Genomic DNA, 21,136 nt, shown 5'->3' with positions numbered 1-21,136 from the left:
TCAAAGAACAACTTCCAGTTTGCAGATACGATCCAGTACCAGGCAAAGACGATAGAATGTTGATAGCATCACTACGTTTGCGACAAGCTACAGATTACCTAGTGTTATTCTCAGGGATGACTGATCACCTAGATAGAATATATCATTTTGTCCAGACTGGGGAAAATCCTGAAAGTATTAAGGAGGCCCTGGCACATCAGAAAGTAGACACTCAAGCATATATATTACGTTTTTTCATAAATTGCTTAATAAGAGAACGAGACAGGCCTGGGACAGACCAGGATGAAATGGACGCACTAAACAAGTGGGGTCAAAATATAGCCGATGGAAAGCATGATAAAATGACTTGTATATCGAGCATGTACAAGAAAATCAGAAAAGCAGTAATAGAAATACACGAAAAAGAAAATGCTTCCTCCGAAGAGGAGGAAGTACCTGAAGAACAAGAAATAACTACCGATACGATAGCATATGTAGGTAAGGGAACTTACCTTAGGAAAGGCATTCGTCCAGAAAGCAAGAGAGTTTTTCTCTCTGGCATATCAAAACCGAATTCTCCTGAACATCAGTTCCAAGACACTGATAAAATGCTTCGAGAACGAATGGGGTACTATGTACTCAATTCTATGGATGAACAAGAACTAGCCCGATCAGCAGTACTATGGGCTGACAATCCTAATATATACAATGATGACACAGTAGCGCAGACATTTCTGAACCTATCCCGAGACGAGCAGAAATTAGCAGGTACCTACATGATTCAGCACCTCCTCAGGTTATACAGAAATCAACATTCTGATCCAGGTCCCTTACACGATACATTAGAAGCACTACTTATGGATAGATGGAGAGGTCTAAGTACCAAGTTGATACAAATAATTCTAGAGCAACGGCATAGATTCAACACTTTCTTAGGCCCACAATATGTTCCCGCTCCGCCCCCAGAAAGAAAGATGTATCATATGGAACGTTTAGAAAGACAGAACCCTTTACGAGAAGTACATCCAGTTATGGGTACCGATAATACCTTGAAACGTGTGTATGTACACACACCTCTGACCAAGTTAGAATTATTGGAAATGAAAAAGCTAGTACCCTGTCACGATAAAGACCCTGCAGGTTTTCACAGAGAACTTAAAGACATGTTACTGATGGGAGATTACACATATGCAGATATCATGAAAATGTTAAAGGTACTGCTGCCCACCGGCATCTACGAGAAACTCAAGGAAAGAGAATGGGAGGTGGGAGACAAAAAGATTATATGGACAGAAATAGAAGACGAGGAGAAACTTCGTACCCCAGGGCTAGGCCTTGGGGAGAAAACTAAAGCATTACCAGGTTTAATAGTACAGGTTCTGCCAAGATTACTGACAACTAGAAAGGAAGACTGGGACGCAATTTCGGCCTGTAAACAGAAACACGATGAAGATACCAGTGACTTCTATTCAAGATTCGAGAAATGTTTCATTATTAATAGTGGCCTTAAACCAAGTAGCGAGTCGTACCCGCATCTTTTTGTATCAAAATTAGTCGAGAATTCCCTGACAGCAGTTAAAAACCGTGTATATAAAGTTGAAAGTACATGGCAAGCAAATACGCCATCACAAATGTTACAAATGTTACAATACCACCAGAACAGAATTAGAGAAGAACAGGATCACGAACAGAGACGTATGAAAGACACGAAAATGAAAATGTTAGTAGCCCAGTCGGTTCCAGCCGACGGCCAGAGAAAGGGTACGACCCAGACAGGTAATGCCGCAGCTCCCGTTAAAGGGACATGCAATTATTGCAAGCAGCCAGGTCACTACGTACATGAATGCCCAGTCCTGAAACACAATATAGCAACAGGTAAAACTAAAGAAAGACCGCATCCGCCTAGACAAGATCAGGGTCAGCAACAGACTTCACAGAATTCACAACCTATGCATGCTCCACCACATACAGCACAGACAGCAGCGGTATCACAGCCACAGTCACAGCCCATAGCCGCAACGCAGCAAGTTTCACGGCAGATGTGCCAGTATGCCCAATCTGATTATCCCGATTATCAACGATACACATGAAACAGCCTAGAGAGGGAGGTTGGCTTGCCTCTTATTGAGATTCCTGTAGATCAAGAGGGTCCTTACGTACACAGTCGAGTATTGGGAAAAGATAGAAAGTTTTTAATTGACACAGGGGCAAGCCGCACAACAATCAGCCATAATGAAGTCCCAGGGGCACCCCTCTCAGGCTCACAGAATGTTTCCCTTGGTTTTTCAAGACAGCCTATTATAAATGAGGTATCGAAACCCGTCCCCCTGGCTGTGGGCCCATTATCACGTGTTACAGACTTGTTACTTACGAAATCGTGTCCCGAAAATCTGTTAGGTATCAAAACATTGAAGGCTCTAGGAGCTGTGATATGTTGTTCTCCGGAAGGAGTTAGACTTTTCCTACGTGACTTTAAGGGTCACTATGTATTACGAGAGTTTGATGTCAGATTAAAAAATGTACCGAAGCACCTGTGGGCACAAGGCCCGACTGATGTAGGCTGCATGCACATTACACCATACCGTGTTACACTGAAGCCAGGTGTTGTTTTGCCCCGAATCAGACAATACAAGTTACCACCTGATGCTGTAGTGGCTTTACTGGAAATCGTTGAAGAACTCATTGCCCAAGGAGTGGTCGTAGAGACCGACTCCAATATCTGTAATTCCCCTATCATTCCGATTCTTAAACGTACTGATCCCAATGCACCGCCAGTATATCGGTTGGTGATTGATTTACGAGAACTGAATAAATGCATTGTTCCACAGTACCCTGTGGTTCCCGACATCTCTTCCCTATTGACTGCTATTGATTCAGAAGCAACGTTCTTTACTGTAATTGACCTCAAGAACGCCTTCTTCAGTGTGCCCATTGATCCAGAGAGCCAATACCTCTTCGGATTCAGTTTAAATGGACGAAGTTTCAAATTTTCACGCGCACCTCAAGGATTCACGGAAAGCCCCAGCATCTATAGTCAAGCACTGAAAAGACAACTCGATTGTATTCAAATGCCACTTAACACCGCTGTACTGCAATACGTCGATGATCTGTTGATCACCGCACGAAGTGAACCCGAATGTGAACAAGCATCACTGACAGTTTTACATTTTCTGGCCGACAAGGGACACAAGGTGTCTCCTTCGAAGCTACAATTCTGTGTTCAGCAAGTTGTGTACTTGGGTCACTTGCTGTCCAAAGTGGGGAGACAGCTCACTCCTGACCGTATCCAGTTAATTGTAAATATGCCACAACCCCAGACACAAAAGGAAGTGCGGGCCTTTATAGGCCTCACCTCGTACTGCAGACAATGGATTCCCCAGTATGCATTTCTAGCTAAACCACTCATTCAGTTGACAACACAGGAGGCAGTGACTTCGACTGCCCTTCCTTGGACTCAGGAACATACACAGGCCTTTGAGGAATTAAAGAAAGCTTTATGTCAAGCACCAGTTTTAGCGACACCATGTTACAGCAAACCTTTTACACTTTTTGTTACAGAACGTGATGGTACAGCGTTGTCTGTCCTCACTCAAGATCAAGCAGGTTCACATAAGCCTTGCGCTTATTTTTCAAGTACATTGGATTCAGTAGCCCAGGCACTCCCTGCGTGCTTAAAGTCAGTAGCAGCAACAGCTCTAGCAATCAGACAGAGCGACTCAATTGTTTTAGGACATCAATTAACGGTACAAGTTCCACATTCCGTAGAGGTTCTTTTAAATCGAACCCAGACTCAACACTTGACTATAGCACGACTGACAGGTTATGAACTGACACTATTCCAGCCACACATAGAAATCAGACGCTGTAACATCCTGAATCCCGCAACATTGTTACCTTCAATTATGACAAATTCAGCCCCGCATGATTGTATAGAGATCATTAATGCAGTAACAAAGCCCCGACGAGACTTAACTGATGTTCCACTGACAAATCCAGACCTGACACTTTATGTGGATGGTTCATGTATGAGAACAAACACAGGAGAATTAGTGGCCGCCTATGCAGTGACCACGGAAACTGAAGTTAAAGAAACATATCGTATTGATACACTGTCCGCTCAAGCAGCAGAGCTCATCGCTCTGACCCGAGCCTGTATACTAGCCAAGAACAGAAATGTTAACATATACACAGATTCACGTTATGCTTTCGGAGTTGTACACGACTTCGGAGTGTTATGGCAAGAACGAGGTTTTTTGACCTCTCACGGTGCCAAGATCCAACACGGTCCCCTCATTCAAGCACTGTTAGACGCAATACATCTGCCTTCAGGTATATCCATCATGAAGTGCAAAGCACATACTAAAGTTACAGATTCCGTTTCCCAGGGTAACGACCTGGCAGACCATACAGCATTGACTCACACCCAGACAACTGATGTGACAAAGACAATAGTGCCGACACAATGTATGACAGTTAGGGATCCCACACTAGATGTAATCGATATTCAGACACATGCTACTCCAGATGAAATCAAGAAATGGACTGAACTAGGAGGGATCCAGACAGATCAAGGTTGGATGACGAAGGGAAAATCTACATGGTTTCTCCCCGACTCTATGGTTCAAGTCATAATAAATACAGCACATAGTCCAGCACATCTAGGAGAGAAAGCGATGTTAGACAGTTTACAGAATCTCTGGTACAACAAACACTTACGAGCGGCAGCAAAACAGAAAGTGCGTACTTGCATGATCTGTTGTCAGTTCAATCCAGGTAAAAGCGTCCCTGTAGAGCAAGGTGGATTTCATCCTCCCGATCACCCTTTTGAAGTCCTCCAGATGGATTATATCCAGATGGACCGTTGTCGAGGATTCAAGTATGTCCTCGTAGTTGTTTGTGCACTTTCCCGTTGGACCGAAGCATATCCAGTCTCAGATTACACTGCTCCGACCACTGCCAGGCAGCTGGTTCGAGAATTCTTCCCACGGTACGGCTTGCCTCGTGTCGTGTACCAGATAACGGACAGCCATTCTCATCCGAGCTCATGAAACAGGTTTCCCTGCTGCTAGGATATCAGTGGAAGTTCCACTGCGTCCGACATCCCGAAGCCGCTGGCCTTGTAGAAAGGCATAACCAGACACTGAAAACACGCCTCGCTAAAATATGTAAGGAGAAAGGGGTCGACTGGATAGTCGCCCTGCCAGTTGCACTGTTCTACATGAGAATGGTCCCCCATTCGAGATCAGGACTATCCCCGTATGAAGTGGTCTTTGGCAGACCACCGAATATGTGGGGGATGCCCATGCCTAAAAAAATACTCGATGTTGACTGTAATATGCTGACAGATTACCTTGCCTCCTTGATGTCTGCACTCCAATCATGTCGTTCACAGGTTGCCGCAGCCTTTCCTGACAACACTGATGTAAAGCCACATGATGTCCGTCCCGGTGATACAGTACTAATTAGGAACTTCGACAGGAAAAGTCCGCTGGAGCCCCGCTGGAAAGAACCGAAGATCGTCCTTCTTACCACGAGGACCGCCATCAAAGTGGAAGGCCGAAAGGGGTGGATCCACACGAGTCATATTAAAAAATGTAATGAACTGTTGCCAGAAACTGACTCGTCCACCCCCTCCAAGGACTGCCTCGATACTAAAGACTTCAAAGTTCCAAAAAGAGAGAAAACTCCCCAAGAGGAGTACCGAACCAAACTTCGATCTAGCAAGTCAGACAGTTTAATTGTTTAAGTCCTCCCCTAGGTGAATCGGTTAAATAGTTTCTGACATGTATCCCCTAGATCGAGATAGAGAGAGAGAGAGACAACTCAAGAAACGTACATATTGTAAATCACTCCGCAGTCACTGTATAGTGACATTATTGATTATGTTTTTTCTAAGTCTTCTGATTATTGTTGCCAGTATATTGCTTCCCATATATTACCCTATCTTCAAACGTGAACAATCTGCTTACAATGTCACTGCTGAACATTCTTTTAGTGAATTACCTCCCCACGAACTATCTTACAGACTCGCGCTGCGCAACAACACATTCATTAGTATGTTACATCACTCCCATCAGACTAACAATGCTACAAACTGTTGGATATGTGGCCGACTCCCTCCCTATCAGAAATACAAGGGAGTTCTGCCCCTCTTTCCGTACCCGTTCACTCACAATGGCTCCTGTGGAGCATGGTTTAGAATAATTAATTCTTTAGATCCTGATATTGCTGTTTTCAAAGGAAACTGGGTTTGGGGAAACTTGAACTTAGTTCTGCTTAACGCCTGTTATCCTGACAAAAAGGGACTTCCCATTAGAATAGGAACTGATCTAGAAAATGAAGTATATGGATTAGGTAATTATACAATTAACCTCATGATTCTTACTGTCGAATCCGAAGCTGCACCAGTTCTCCCTGCTATGTCAGTATTACCAGTTACTGGTGATTTATGTGTCAGAAAGAAGGGTTCAGTACACTTAGGTCATAGCACATGTACTACTGTGGTCGAATTCAGTGATCAAGGCAAGTCTTCTTTTAGAGCTACTCGACATTCCTACTTTGTTTGTGGCCATACCGCATACATACGCTTACCTCCAGATTGGGATGGTACCTGTTACATTGCATTCCTTCTGCCACCTGTTTTTCTAGCCCCTCCTGATTATCACAGAAATACAAATCTAGTAAAGAATAGACTCCGAAGAGATCTCCCGATTGTCGATTATACTGAAACGGCATGGGAGCAATACACAGATTTCAATAAAGGATTCTTTTTTTTCACAGGCCCCGTTCAAAATAGTAAACTAATACGCAGATTAACTAGAACACTCGAAGCAGTAGTGAATGAAACTGCCTCCGCCCTAGGTAACTTAACAGAGGAGCAGTCCGCCATGCGGGTTGTTGTTCTTCAGAATCGTCTTGTTATTGACGTCATCCTGGCAGATAGAGGCGGAGCTTGTAAGGTCATCGGGTCAAGTTGCTGTGTTTTCATTCCAGAAAACGCGCCAACGGTATACCAAGCTATTACACGTCTTCATAAAATTGCAAGTCTGATACATCAGAATCCAGGCACCTGGACTTGGTCCGGTTGGTTCTGGACAACGTTGACCGCTTGGGGATGGAAGATCCTGTCCTTCCTAGGCATTGCCCTTGTCATAATATTCAGTTGCTGCCTATGCCTACAGTGTGGGCCAGCGATTTGTGGTCTGTGCGCCACTTCATGTATTGCACATTCCAGTTTTCACTTAAAACGCGAAACGAAGAAAGAAGAGCAAATAATGTTACAAGAACAGACTGATCGGTTCATGAGAATCGATATATCATGAAGGGTCCGTAGGGAACAAGGAGGGAATGAGGAAATATAAATTTTATGGTCAAGAAATGTTCCCTAACGTGTACCCCACCGTCTCCATGTACCAGCTTAAAGTGCATGTAACTTCCCTCCTGTGCTAGCTATGAAGACGCAAATACATTTGCGTCCAACGTTAACATGTCCTCTTTCAGATCCACCCTGAATGGGTTGAATATTTTGTTCCTAAGTATGCCATGCCAACGTCTTTTTGTGGTGTACTTTACACGTTTTTCAGCTCTGGCGAAGCAGGCCCTGAATTCTGCCATCGAGCTTTTTCCTGCCTTCTGACTCTGAAAGCCTCAGCCCAGGCTGTCTCTGTACCCGTGACCTCTGCCTTACTCCCTGTGCGGCTAACGGCGCTTAGCTCAGCCTGCTGCCTGCCAAGACTGAATTCAACCTTCGAATTATCTGTTCCGCTCCTCGAAAATGCATTCCTACCTACTAGTTCAAGTAAACATCTCCCCAGCTGCAGAGCAAAGGGCCCGGCCTCACTGTCTCCGTGCAAGTAATTCATAGCTCTGTTACCATGGTAGGCCCATGCCCCCCTCGTATCTCATGCAGACACATAGACGCTTATACACGCACTCACAGTCAGTATAGAATAGCTTCTGCCCCAGAGACCTTTCCTTCTAGATAATATGGTTCCCAAACATCAGATATCAGATATGATATAGGTACGAGTTGATCTGACATGCCAGACTTCTGTCTCTTTCCGCCAGTGTAAATGTCAAGTCCCCTGCACCCTCCGGTTTCACGTCAATCACACGTCATGCAGCTGCGCGCGCATCCAGGCCTCAGATTTCTGCTGACATTGCAAGATTCTGCTAAGTACCCACCTACTTGTGACACCTACCTGTGACGTTTCTAGCACACACCTCTATGTTCACGCCTAGTTCACGCCTTCTGATTACGTATTACTAACACGTGGATGCTGTTATCTTGTTTCTCTCAGCTGTTACGCCTACTGTATTGGTTTCTATAATGTGACTTAAGTATATAAGCTATGTATTGTCAATAAAATATGGCTCTATCCCTTCCTGCACCCCAGTGGTGGCAGGAACAAGATATCCGATCTGGTACCATGACCATTCCTTTTTAAGGAATAAAACCCCTAAGAACTCTAACACCACGGACTCTGCCTCTTTCTTTCCGATTGAGTTATTATTGATTAAGTACTTACCTGCATAGAAATTAGGACGGTAAATCAAATATTTACCACAACAGGACACATGTGCCCTGCTGGGCCTGGAACTGCCAGACGACGCATGTGACGGAGACTGCACCCTGGGATCTTCCCAAGCTAACCGGCCGCAAACCCCTGGCAACGGCTGGCAACAAGTACGAAGGCGCCGCACACCTAAAAATCGCCTCTGTCCGGATCTGGGGACAATTGCCAAAGACAAAGCTGCAGCCATTGAGGAAGTTGTTAAGGATACCGCCGCTCATTCCTAAGCCTGACTCAGCCGGGGAGCCATAGCTATCGCATTCTTTCTGAGTGGGGGGGGGGGGGGAGAAGGGCGGGGGGCCACATGGGTCGCCACTGCCACAGCCTCTTCTATTTTTTCACCTCACGGGCCTGAACTGACTCTGGATAGGCCCGGGACTATGACTGCTGGTTGGATGTTAAAAGTTGGAGTTAGGGTGGGACGGGGAGGGCACAGTTGCTGGGTGGGGGTGCGGGCACTGTTCTGAGTTGGTGGGAATGCGGACAATGGGCCATTCCGGGCGATGTTTGGGGTCCGGATGGAGCTCGTTCTGGTGGGGGGGCAGGGGTGGGATTGGGGGAGGGGACCAGTATGCCAAGGGACATAGACAAGCTTCGTACACTGCACACTGTTGGCCGTACACATGGATGGGACTGTCATCGCACTACGCCACACCCATAACACCCCAAGATGCCCGATACACTTAAGATATTATCTCTCAATGTAAAAGGCCTCAACAATCCAATTAAGAGACGAGCTGTGATTTCGTATCTGGAACACTCAGGGGCAGACATCTGCTTATTGCAGGAGACTCACCTCCTAGCTAAGGGTTGGCACAGGATGTGCTCCAGGGCCTTCCCTCAACAATTTTTTTCATCACTCACAACTAAAAAGGCGGGGGTGGCGATGCTTGTGTCCCGACGCTTTCGGGGCCGGGTAGGGGTCAAGGTGGGAGAAATTAAAGGCCGCCTCCTGACATACACCCTTCTTGTGGGAGCCAGCACGATGGCAATTGGTTCCGTATACGCCCCAAACACTGGCCAAGAAGCTTTTCTCAAGAATGCACTTTCAGAAGCACTACAACCCCCTAGCACACACCTACTCATTGGGGGGGGACCTCAACCTTGTTATGGACACACACAAAGACAGGTCCAGACACCGCTATGGGGACACTGGAGCATTATCTGAGGCGGGCGGGCTGTGGCTGAAAGAAAGGGGCCTGTTAGATCCATGGAGGGCGATGCACCCCAACACGACACATTTCACATTCTACTCCCATGTACACCGCACGTATGCACGCTTAGATCACTTCCTGGGCTCCTCAGACCTAAAAACTCACATCACCGACATCTCCATAGTCCCAGCAGCCCTCTCCGACCACGACGCGATAGAATTGACACTCACCGTACCCACTACCGCGCGCACTCCGGGCTCATGGCGGCTTAACGAAACCATGCTGAAAAGACCGGCCGTCACCACGCAAATCCATGAATGCATTTCGGACTACCTTGCCACCAACGATGGCTCCGTCACCTCCATTTCGGCTCTGTGGGGTGCTTTGAAAGCTGTAGTGAGGGGGGAACTGATTGCTATAGCGGCGGCAGACACCAAACTACGAAAGGAAAAAAGAGATGATCTCACAGCTCAAGTGGCCGAGCTTGAACGGGTTCACAGCCGCACTGGAGCCCCAAGGATTTGGAGACAGTTAAAAGCTACCAGGGCCCAATTAGCCAGCCTTGATATTGACAGAGCTGAGTTTGCTGCCCTCCGACTCCGCCATTCCTACTATGTGGGGGGCAACCGCACCGGGCGCCTCCGAGCTAGCGCCCTAAAAGCCAAGACCCAGCGCTCTAAAATCACCACCCTCCTGAATGACTCTGGGGAGACCCTCACTGAAGAAGCACAGGTTGCAGATGCCTTCCGCTCGTTTTACGCTTCCCTATACAGGGAAGACCGAATACCGCCCGCGGATATAGATGCATATTTGCAGTCAGCGAATATTACACCACTGTCCAAAACTAATTCAGACGCCTTAGACGCTCCTATTCGATTGGACGAAGTCCTGGCCGCAATCTCCCGCTTACGGCCGCTCAAATCCCCAGGCCCTAATGGCTTCTCATCAGGCTTCTATAAACTATTTGGCCAACTTCTGGCGCCGATACTCACAAGGCTATTCAACTCATTTGAAGGCCCGAGTTCCATACCCCCAGATATGCTTGCAGCAGACATAGTGGTGTTGCCCAAACCAGGCAAGAGCCCTACACATTGCTCGGCATTCCGCCCCATCTTGTTACTTAATCTGGACTTAAAGTTGTTCACTGGGGTGCTGGCAGCACGCCTAGGGCCCTGTCTCCCGGGAATCCTCGAGCCAGATCAATCGGGATCCGTCCCGAATCGCCAATGCAGCGACAACACTAAAAGGCTCCTGCACTTGGTGGACAAAACACATTTCCAGGACTCGGATTCAGCACTGTTAGCCATAGACGCAGAGAAAGCGTTTGATCGTGTCGACTAGACTTACCTGCAGAAAGTCCTGCAACGATATCAGCTGGGCGACCGATTTCAATCCTGGATAGCGAGCTGCTACCATCCCCCTCAGGCTAAGGTCCGCTTAGGTAGTCTTAAATCAAACCCCTTCGAGATACAGCGGGGTACACGTCAGGGATGCCCTCTCTCACCCCTCCTGTTCGCCCTTTATGTGGAACCGCTGGCGCAGAAACTCAGAGATAATCCTAACATCCATGGTATTACTTTTGGCCATGAACCTCACGTGGTGGGACTCTACGCCGATGATATAATTGCTACCATAAACAATCCATCCCGCTCTATACCTGCCTTCCTAGAGGAATTGGAGGCATTTGGAGCAATATCTGGCTTCAAGATCAACCGGGGGAAATCTCTGATTCTGCCTCTGGGCAGTAATGCCCACCCGCGCACTCCTACACCCAACTTTGGGTGCGACCTCCAAACATCCTCACAGCTCCCATACTTAGGGGTCACCCTCACCTCCAACACCGCCGCGACAGCATCCCTTAACTATAAAACGCTCACCTCCCAGATCCAAGCTGATCTTGCACGCTGGTCGAAACAACCCCTTTCTCTGTTGGGCCGCATAGCGGCGGTGAAAATGTCGGCCTTGCTTAAGATTTTGTATATCTTTCAGACTCTCCCAATCCCACCGCCGACTGGCGCATTGCCGGACTTACAAGCCGCCCTCCACCAGTTCATCTGGGGAAAGAAACGCGCGCGCCTGCACAAACAAGTTGCACACAGAGCTGTGGACGAGGGTGGTCTTGGGGTTCCCAACCTCCTGCAATACTTCTAGGCCTCGCAACTCCGCTATTTGGTAGAATGGTACAGACCAGAATCCGAAAAAAGGTGGCTGTTCCAGGACAGGGCGATGGCCCAAACCTCCCTATAGAAGATACCATTTCTCGCCCGCCAACATAGGCCGCGATATCTCCTTAACTCCCCCATCATGCGCACCATCATAAGGGCCTGGGATGCAGTGGCGGTCAAAAGAGGATTAACAACTTTCCCCTCCCCGCTCACCCCGATTCTAGATAATCCGGAATTCCCACCAGGCAACGACCCCCGCGCCTTTCCGCAATGGCACGGTACGGAGTGCCGCTCGGCTGGCTACTTCTTTGAATCGGAGAGCTTTCTTTCCCTTAACGACATTGTGCAGGACTATGGGGTGACCAACCCTCGCCTGTTCCAGTACTTCCAACTGCGTCATTGGCTGTCGAGCCCAGATCGCGCTCCCTTGGTGAGTTGGCTGCTAACGCCGTTCGAAAAGTGGCTGATCACAAAACATTCCGACCGACACCTTATCTCAGACCTTTACAAGATGCTTTCTCCTGCGATTGGCCCAGGCAAAACGGCGGGACAGAAACGCTGGGAATCGGAACTCGGCAGGGCATTGTCACCCAAGGAATGGGGGTTTATCTATTACAGAGCGGTGCACACCACCCGTAACACCACTGCCAGGGAGGCAGCGATGAAATTGGCCATATACTGGCATCTTACCCCAGTCAGACTCAACCGTGGCAACCCCCTACGGAGCGCGCTGTGTTGGAGAGGCTGCGGCGAGCAGGGCACTTTGACCCATCTGCTGTGGGACTGCCACGTTGTTTGGGACTACTGGAAAGCGGTCCTAGATGATATTGACTCCACCTTCCAGACCGAAATCTCACGCTTCCCCGCGTATGCCATTTTAGGACTGCCCAACGCGCTCACATTTCCCCTGAGGTCCATGCGCGGCAAACAGATGGGCATTGCCATGCAAGCAGCGTCACAGCATATCCTATCACTCTGGGGTTCGCCCACTGCCCCTACCCACACAGGCTGGTTACACAAATTATGGTTCACGCTAGGCATGGAACGTATCCAGGCCACACTGACGCACTCCACAGACTCCTTTCAGAAAACTTGGCAGCCGCTTCTATCCTTGCTGTCCAAAGAATTTAATGAAATCACTTGCCCCAAGTATCTTCGCATCCTGCGACTCACGGGGCCACCGCAGAATCCTCTGTGAGCCCAAACACCCAACAGCACACGGCTTTCACAGTGTCACAACACAGGCCCCTTGTGAACGGCATACTGGTCGGGGTGGGAGGGAGGGAAGGGAAGTTGGGAAGGGGGAGGGGGGTTTGGTTCCTCTTGTTTTGGTCGATTGACCCTTTTGCACGGCACCTTAGTTACAGCATTGGCTCTACATCACTACGTTGGTGTATTGTTTTCGCTTCCTTGCTGATATTTAGAGAAGACGTGCCTGTCTGTCCCGCTCGCTATTCATTTATTTATTTTATTCGATTTATATAGCGCGTTATAACCCAGGGGTCTCTAAGCGCTTGTCAGGTAAGCACAGCAGAAATTCCTAAAAAAGCCCTACCAGGAATTATAGCCCAACCCAGGCCTTCTGGAAAAGCACAGTTTTCAGCTTCTTCCGGAAGGACATCAAATTAGATTCCTTCCGCAGATCCGCCGATAGATTATTCCAGACTGCTGGGAGAGTATTGGAGATGGCGCGGCCACCCACTGTAGCCAATCTGAAGCGTGGTTGGGTAAGAAAAGTTGCTTCAGCAGATCTTAACAACCTACCCGGTTTATATGGAGTCAGGCGGGTCTTAATATATCTTGGCGCCTTTCCATAGAGCGATTTATGTGCGATGCAGAGCCCTTTAAAGAGCACCCTCTGCCTTACTGGCAGCCAGTGTAGCTCGCGCATAAGTGGGGACGCATGCGAGCTCCTTGGTTTCTTAAAAATGAGCCTGGCGGCATCATTCATCACCACTTGAAGTTTGTCCAAGAGTTTTTGGGGCAGTCCAAGATAAAGCGAATTGCCATAATCCAACCTTGATAATATCATTGCGGACACCGCCCGTCTCAAGGTGGAGAAGGACAATAATGGCGCAATTTTTCTAAGTTGTCGGAGAAGGCCGACACAGGTTCCTACCACCGTGGTGACTTGCTTCCGCATGGATAGTTCATCATCCACATGGATGCCTAGGCTTTTTACCTCCACTGCAGGTTCTGGGGGTGGCCCAAGTTCCCTTGGCCAAAACCCGTCGTGCCATGGATTACCAGCGATGGTGATAGGTAGAACCTCCGTCTTGTCATATATGCCTATGTCTATATATGCCTGCTATTCACTTGCGGTATTGAAATGCCTTTTTTCGCTTTTGATTCCAATAAAACAGATTTGAAATTAAAAGTGAAATATGGAAATTCCAGAATCTCCCCAGGGAGAGAGAGGCTTAAGGTTTCAGCCCAAGTGTGACTCCTGCAATCCGGTGCGTTCAATCAGACAAACAGGATGCAAGTAGCGATAAGAGAGGTTGCCAGTACTCTCCTCACCCTTTCAAAGTTACAGTTGGGAAACTGATAATCAAGATAAAGAAACAGGTGTGGCCCCCTCCACTAACACAGAGACAGAATCACTCTATAGGGTGAGGACCTCAGAGTCCCACCGCTGTTATACCATAGGCCAGGAGATCTGTAGTTAAAATACAGGCTGAGAATACTGCACAGAGGAGGGCACTGAGTGTTGAGACACAGTCTAACGAAAGCCATACGCAAACAAATACCCTGAGGAAGAAAGTCACTACAACTATTACATCAATAACGCTTGTGGAATCCCACAAGGCCTTTAATTCAACGGGACAGGAAAAGGTTGGACGTGGTTGCAGAGGAACCAAGAAAAGGCATGTGACTGACCCCTCGCCGTCCTTTTCACCAGAAAAACGCAAACTCTAAACTGAAATCTCCAGGACTATATGTAAATCTGGTTGGAGATGGGCTGCACACATGGGAAGACAACCGAGACGTCGGATATTAGTAGCTCACACCAAAGCAGTACTGGTGCTCACTCTGCTGCGCAAACGGAGGACTGCATACCACCCACCAACATGGACTCACAACCTGATAAGCTTGATATTATACTGCAGGATATTCGTGACTCAAGGAAAGTGATCGAACAACAACTAGGGACACTGACATCGGACCTTGTGCTCCTCAAAGCAGATCATACCAAACTTGTGAATACAGTCAAAAACAACAAAACTATACTAACAGACTTTGCCCCACACCACCAACAACACTCCGACCAAATAAAGCATCTGCAGCGCCAAGTAACAATGCTACAAGACCGAGTGGAAGATGTGGAGGGCCGCTCACAAAGAAACAACAATCAGATTGTAGGCCTACCCGAAAATAGTGAAGGCTCCAACACAACGCAATTTGTGGAGAAATGGCTGCGAGAGGTAGTGGCACCGGAGGGCCCGACGGATTTCTTCTGTGTGGAGAGGGCGCACAGGGTACCAACGCGGAAGCCTATCTCAGGAGCCCCAACACGCCATGTGATAGCACGCACTCTGTACTACAAAGACCGCAATATCTTGCTCCTCAATGCCAGGGAAAAGACCCCAATAATGTGCGACAATAAATGGATCTCCCGGTTCCTAGACTACCCAATGCTATTACAGCGACCAAGAAATAAAAGGAACTCTCAGGACACTGAATCTCGTATATGCCCTCCTATTTCCAGCCCGAATAATGTATGAGCAAAAAGGGCACTTTTTTGAAAACCCAGAAGAGGCATGCGCCTGGATGGAAGGAAATTTCCCAAGGTAAAATACGGCCGAAACTCGACAGAACACTCCTCATAACACACGAAAAGTGCACAGGGGTAATAGGAAGCGGAACACAACTTCTCGAGAAGGAACAGATGTGACCCCATCGCCAGAACAAGCTCCGGAAGGTAGAAGAATGGTGCTCTGAATGGCTGAGGTTCTTAAGAATATAGATCCACCATCAACTGAAGTGTCCTCCGAAGAAAACATGTTACACTCGGACAATAGTACGACTCCATTTCCGTCCATCACACCACAGCTAGCGAACGACTTACAAGGGGTAACACCCATGCTTTGCATTAGCAGACAAACAGGACATGGGGTGGTAAAGTATAAAGTAAATGATTTGCTGTTTTCATAAGTGATTTAAAGTAATGGATTACCTTTGAGTATAAATTGAATTTTGGTTCCCAGGTAAATAGCCTTACTTAATCTTGAGAAAAATGTTTCCATTCATCTCCCAAGAGCTACAAATGACAGTGATGGTAGCTCTTTTTCTATCCAAACTGGACTACTGTAATGCTCTATTCTTGGGAAACGATAAATTCCAATTGCAACAAGCATTTGCAATGCAATAGGTCTCGCAGTTGTGAGAGCCTGAGCGATTGGCATTGTAAATGACAATGCCTTCTATTTATGTTTTGGGATTTAAAACATAAATACAAGGCATTGTTATTTACAATACTAATAGCTTACAAAATGCAATAAACCTCACCATTAACACCAACAAAAAGGGCACTTCAGATATATCAGGTCAAAGAGCAAACACTCCGACTGACGCAGATGAAAGCACCCTCGAATACTGAACGGACAGCAACTTCACCTCACAACAGACATGGTTAGTCACAAATTGAAGGGGCCCGTGCACTGGCGGTATTTCATCTCAATGGAAAAAAAAAACAGGAGTTGTTAACCAAACACACAAACAGCAGCTGCTCTTCACACAGTAGTGCAGTGCTTTTATTGGCAGCGCTGGCAAGGGCAATTGGTGGTGCAATCTGCAGTGACCTCCTGCCGAGGGCCCTGATACTTATTGTTTATACAAAGTAAGCAGTGTCCGACTGCGATATTGAACAAGCTGCCCCCTACAGTCAAACTGCATTTTCTAAGCTCTACTGCACAACAGACGCGCTGCTGCCCTCGGCTCTGCAGTAAGACTGGAAACCACTACCCTGCTCATAGCCATTCCATCGGAGGGGGGACCTGACAAACTTCGACTATCCCATTAATCCTGTGTGCCGTTCCTGTCCTTCCAACAGGTTGTAAAGAGGGGATGGCGGCTGTCAACAGCTAAGCAAAACCTAAAACAAAAGGAAAAAGACGCGCACAGAAAATACACACGACCAGTAACACAGGACACACAGTAACACAGGACACACAGTAACAAAGCACAGAGAAACTTACAGAAACCGACCAGCGCAGCGACAGCATCACATGCGCGTGCGAACATACAAACACACACAAAACACAGACAAACAGAAACATAGTACACACATGCACATACAGGCATTTCTATAGGGAAACTCACAGAAACCAGCTTGCACCGCAACAGGCTCACTTGCGCGCACACCACACACACAGGCACTCACAGAAAAGCACATGCAGGCATTCAAAGTTACACGCACACATATATGCAGATATTCTCACTTAGATACACATGGACACACATACAGAAGAGAACACACAGTTACAATACTAAGGTGAAAAGCTAAGAAACTGCGAAACTCCAACATCTTTATCACAAGACAGAATAGTGACAAACATTTATCACAAGTACAGTAGCCTAACAACAGACGTTATAAAGTGTTCCTGACTGTGCCCAGCCCACCTGACATCTCCCAACACCAGCCCACATGAAAATCTTACAGAATCTGATTGAAATCCCCTGCATAGAAGGTGCCTCCGCACCAAACATTGGCCAGCCACCACCGCGCTTTGAACCTTTGAAAGATCCGTGGTTGAAGAGAATCAAATTCGCCATATTTTAAATGTATACCCAACCTCTTTAGTCGTGTAGCCCTTTGCCAATAAGGCGGCACAGGCAGATGGTAATGCATACGCAATTATTCACAGAGGGGCCGCCCACTTTTTGCTTCACTGGCTCCAATGAAAAGCAAACAGGCAATAATGTACAACACCTAAGAGAAAATTACGTGTCGCTCGGCCGGTGTGTGATGGAGGGGGACGGCGGCTGGGTGGTGGCGAAGGAGGTGGCATGCAGATTTACTTCTGACGTTAATCTGGACCCATCCCCGCACGCTTGATTTACAGTTCAGGGGGCACTCTATTGTGGCGAATGATCCCCGCCTAATTTGGCAGCAATAAGGTGGGCTAGTAGCTCTAAAAGGCTGATCAATTTATAATTGCTGCTGTTTTAAATAATGAATATTAAGGGACGCTGGGGTTCATAAAACTGTAAATAATTACGCATCTTTCCTCTTCATTTCCCCCTTTTCATGTTAATAAAAATCTTGACGCTGTGTACTTCAAGGTCATTCCTGGGTAGTACGTGAATCGTGCTTGAACATGCTTAGCCAAATTTGTTCTGTACCTTTAACAGAGTAACAACTGTTGAGATTCAGTGCATAGAAGATGAATTAGGGGGATGCATGTAAGCTATGCGAGAATCTGAAGTTGCTATACATCTTAAGTGCGTACTGTCCTACTTGTCTAAAGTTGCCGTATGTGACCAATTCTGACTGGTTACTGGTTCGATCATTCAGGCACAGGCATTGACAAGACATTATCACCTCTACCCCTTCTGCTCTGTTCATTTTTCCAGTCTTATATCTCATCCTAGCCTCCAATTAGGTGGCAAATCTCTTTCCATTGCCACACGAGTATGGCCTTTCAGTGTACTCAGCAGGTTTCTTGACTTTACCCTCCGTGTTAACTGTGGACAGCACCATTTGGAGGCATCCTCGTCCCACCCAACCTCTATGTGCACTACCTGTGGGCCACCCAAGCAGCCTGCAGCAGACAAGTTATTGACAACATCAACCAACTTTATCTAGAAATCCTCATGCAGCAGTCACCACTTTCCGTGCACATTAGCCTCCTGCCCGGAGTCCGCACATCTCCTGCCCGTAGTCCGCGCTCCTCCTGCCCTGTCCCCCTTAAAGAGCCCCGCTGCGTCTCAGACAAGTTACACTAGTGCAAACAAGGGTGTTCCGGGTTGCAAGGTTTTTATTTTATATTTATTATTTATTTTATTTTTTTAATTTGTAAGGCGCTACAGCTACCAAAAAAGGGTTTCCCGGCGCCGAGACACAGCATAAGGATGTCAGGAGAATTTACTGGCTATTCATGTTATTGTTCGAATAGCCAGGTCTTAACGTGCCTTCTGAACCTGACATGGTTTTCCTCCTTTCGAATGAAGGGAGGGAGTGCGTTCCAGAGGGATGGTCCAAGGTGGGCGAAAGATCTGCCTCCCATTCTTGCCAATTTAAATCTTGGTACACAGAAGTTGGCAGCTGATTGCGAGCGAAGATTACGCTTGGGAGTATAGGGGTGCGATAAAAATAAGTGAGGGTCCTTGAAACGGGCAAGGCCTATATAACTAAGGGCGTGGCTTAAACATGTACACTAGAATTCTCAGAGTGTCACCGTACCCACACATTTGCATAGAATCACAACTGCGACTGGCATACGAGATCATAACTCTGTGCGCTTTCTAAAGAGGCCCTGGATTGGATGAGCACGTATTCTGAGCACCTTTTTGCCCCTAACAGACACTGAGAGAAACGGGCACTGCCTTCAGCCAAAACTCACATGCACCCTGTTGTATAAACCTGGATGGCACTCCGTTCGAGCTATGCACCAGACAAGAGTAAGGCAGGGTCAGAAAAAAAAATACTTTACACAGCATCCTGGAAAAGCAAACATTTATAACGAATGCCAGTTTAAGTAAAGGCTGTGAAATATAAGCAGGGGCGACATGGAATACTTAAACGTTTTTTACCCCCATTCTTTAGAAATAGATCAGTGCCTTATGCTTGCAGAGGTAAAAACAGTAATAGAGGGCCCGATAGAGGCCAGTTTCAATTTCGTTTTAAAATGCTACGGGGTCTGAAACCCAGAGCGACCCGGCCCACTTAAAGCCCTGTGTGTCCAATGTTTTGTTACTTGTGCAACGGGATAGAAGAGGCGAGGATTGCTCCACTTTATAATACAGAAAAGATGATGGCACAAGGGCAGAAATGTAAAACGCCGACTGTGAATCCTCTTTACATACCCACAGATCGTTCATCGCTTACACAGCTTCTCACCCACGAGCAATAACCACTAAAGAAAGACGTTCCAGTCCCGTGAATATAGATCCATCCTGGGTTTGCATTCTTTTGCTGCATAACTGATTTTGCATCCGAGCCCCTCTTTCCATAATCGTCGAAAACAAATTAAATACTATCACACCAGTGGGTATGTGCAAAAAAATTAATCAACGCACACTGCCGTTTAGCGAGGCTCACACGCATAATCGAAGAAAGGTGGAGGATGCACACCTGTAAAGTAAATGACCTCTTCGGTTAACTTAAAGACAGGGTACGGTACCATGCACCATAAAACCACCGTACCATAATAGAACGTTCAGTATTCTTCACAGCAAAGGTCTAAGCCAGCGGCATCACACAACAACAACAATACGTAGTTTTACTTCATATTGCTAAATTTCCCCGTGCTATTCGATAAGGTGTCAACTACTTACACAGAGCTTCCGTGAATTCAGCCTTATACTCTTTTTCCTTGCTTTGATGTTTTAACAGATGTTATTTGTCCGCAATGTCAGCACTTCCGGGTCAAATAAAAATAGTCCCTAGGCTGTGCTATTGCCGCGCGCATTCATTTTGTAGGTTGCCTCTGTTTTCGTACTGTTTCCTGGGAAAATTGGGCTTCTTTTCTTATTGGACTTTTATGCTAGCTTCGCCTTGGGAGGTGCCTGGCAATGTTGCTGCTAAACACTGGACGTCAATGGGCAGCTGGCATTGCTGCAGGACTAGCGTACACCTTTCAGTGACTCTGAGGCCGAAATGACTGCCAAGAGAGGGAGAAAGCGGGTTTGGACAAATCTCTCCTGCGAACCCTGAGAGATCCTCAAGCCACCCTACCGGCCAACAGCTCCGTAACTTTTTCCCCACATATTGTATCCACGGGAAATTTGCGCCCTGGTTTTTACAACATCCTCGGATTCTAGATAGCCAGGGGTTGTGGATTCCCCTGGAGGGAACCCAGAAAATTGTCAAAAAATAGCTACATTTTGAATTTTGGGTAAAAGATAGGAAAAAAGTAATCTGGATAAAAGTGTCCATTTTTTGCCTAAAAGTGGCATCGCCGAAAGGTTTGCTGTGCTAAGGTCACCACCTTCCAGGAACATGCAGAGCGGAATAAACAAAATAAATTGTTACCACAATTTTGGCATTTTTTTTAACAAGGTATGTAAGCCTGGGCGTAGTAGGCGTAGTGGGCTACGCGAA

At 47.0% G+C, this 21,136-nt stretch overlaps 1 protein-coding gene across 1 annotated transcript in view; it reads right to left on the bottom strand.

Moving 5' to 3' along the window:
* The window catches only part of PSME3IP1 (proteasome activator subunit 3 interacting protein 1), a 208,577-nt gene extending 188,077 nt beyond the window's left edge, over positions 1 to 20,500 (bottom strand). The window contains exon 1 of the mRNA XM_086947739.1: positions 20,371 to 20,500. The gene's annotated coding sequence lies outside the window, so the exon portion shown is untranslated. The remainder of the gene's footprint in view (positions 1 to 20,370) is intronic.
* Positions 20,501 to 21,136: the final 636 nt, after the last annotated feature.

This window comes from Lissotriton vulgaris, chromosome 12 (genome assembly GCF_964263255.1).
Source record: "Lissotriton vulgaris chromosome 12, aLisVul1.2, whole genome shotgun sequence".
NCBI classification, from domain to species: Eukaryota; Metazoa; Chordata; class Amphibia; order Caudata; family Salamandridae; genus Lissotriton; species Lissotriton vulgaris.
Note: the sequence above shows the minus strand (reverse complement) of the source record. Positions and strands in the feature narration are given on the sequence as shown.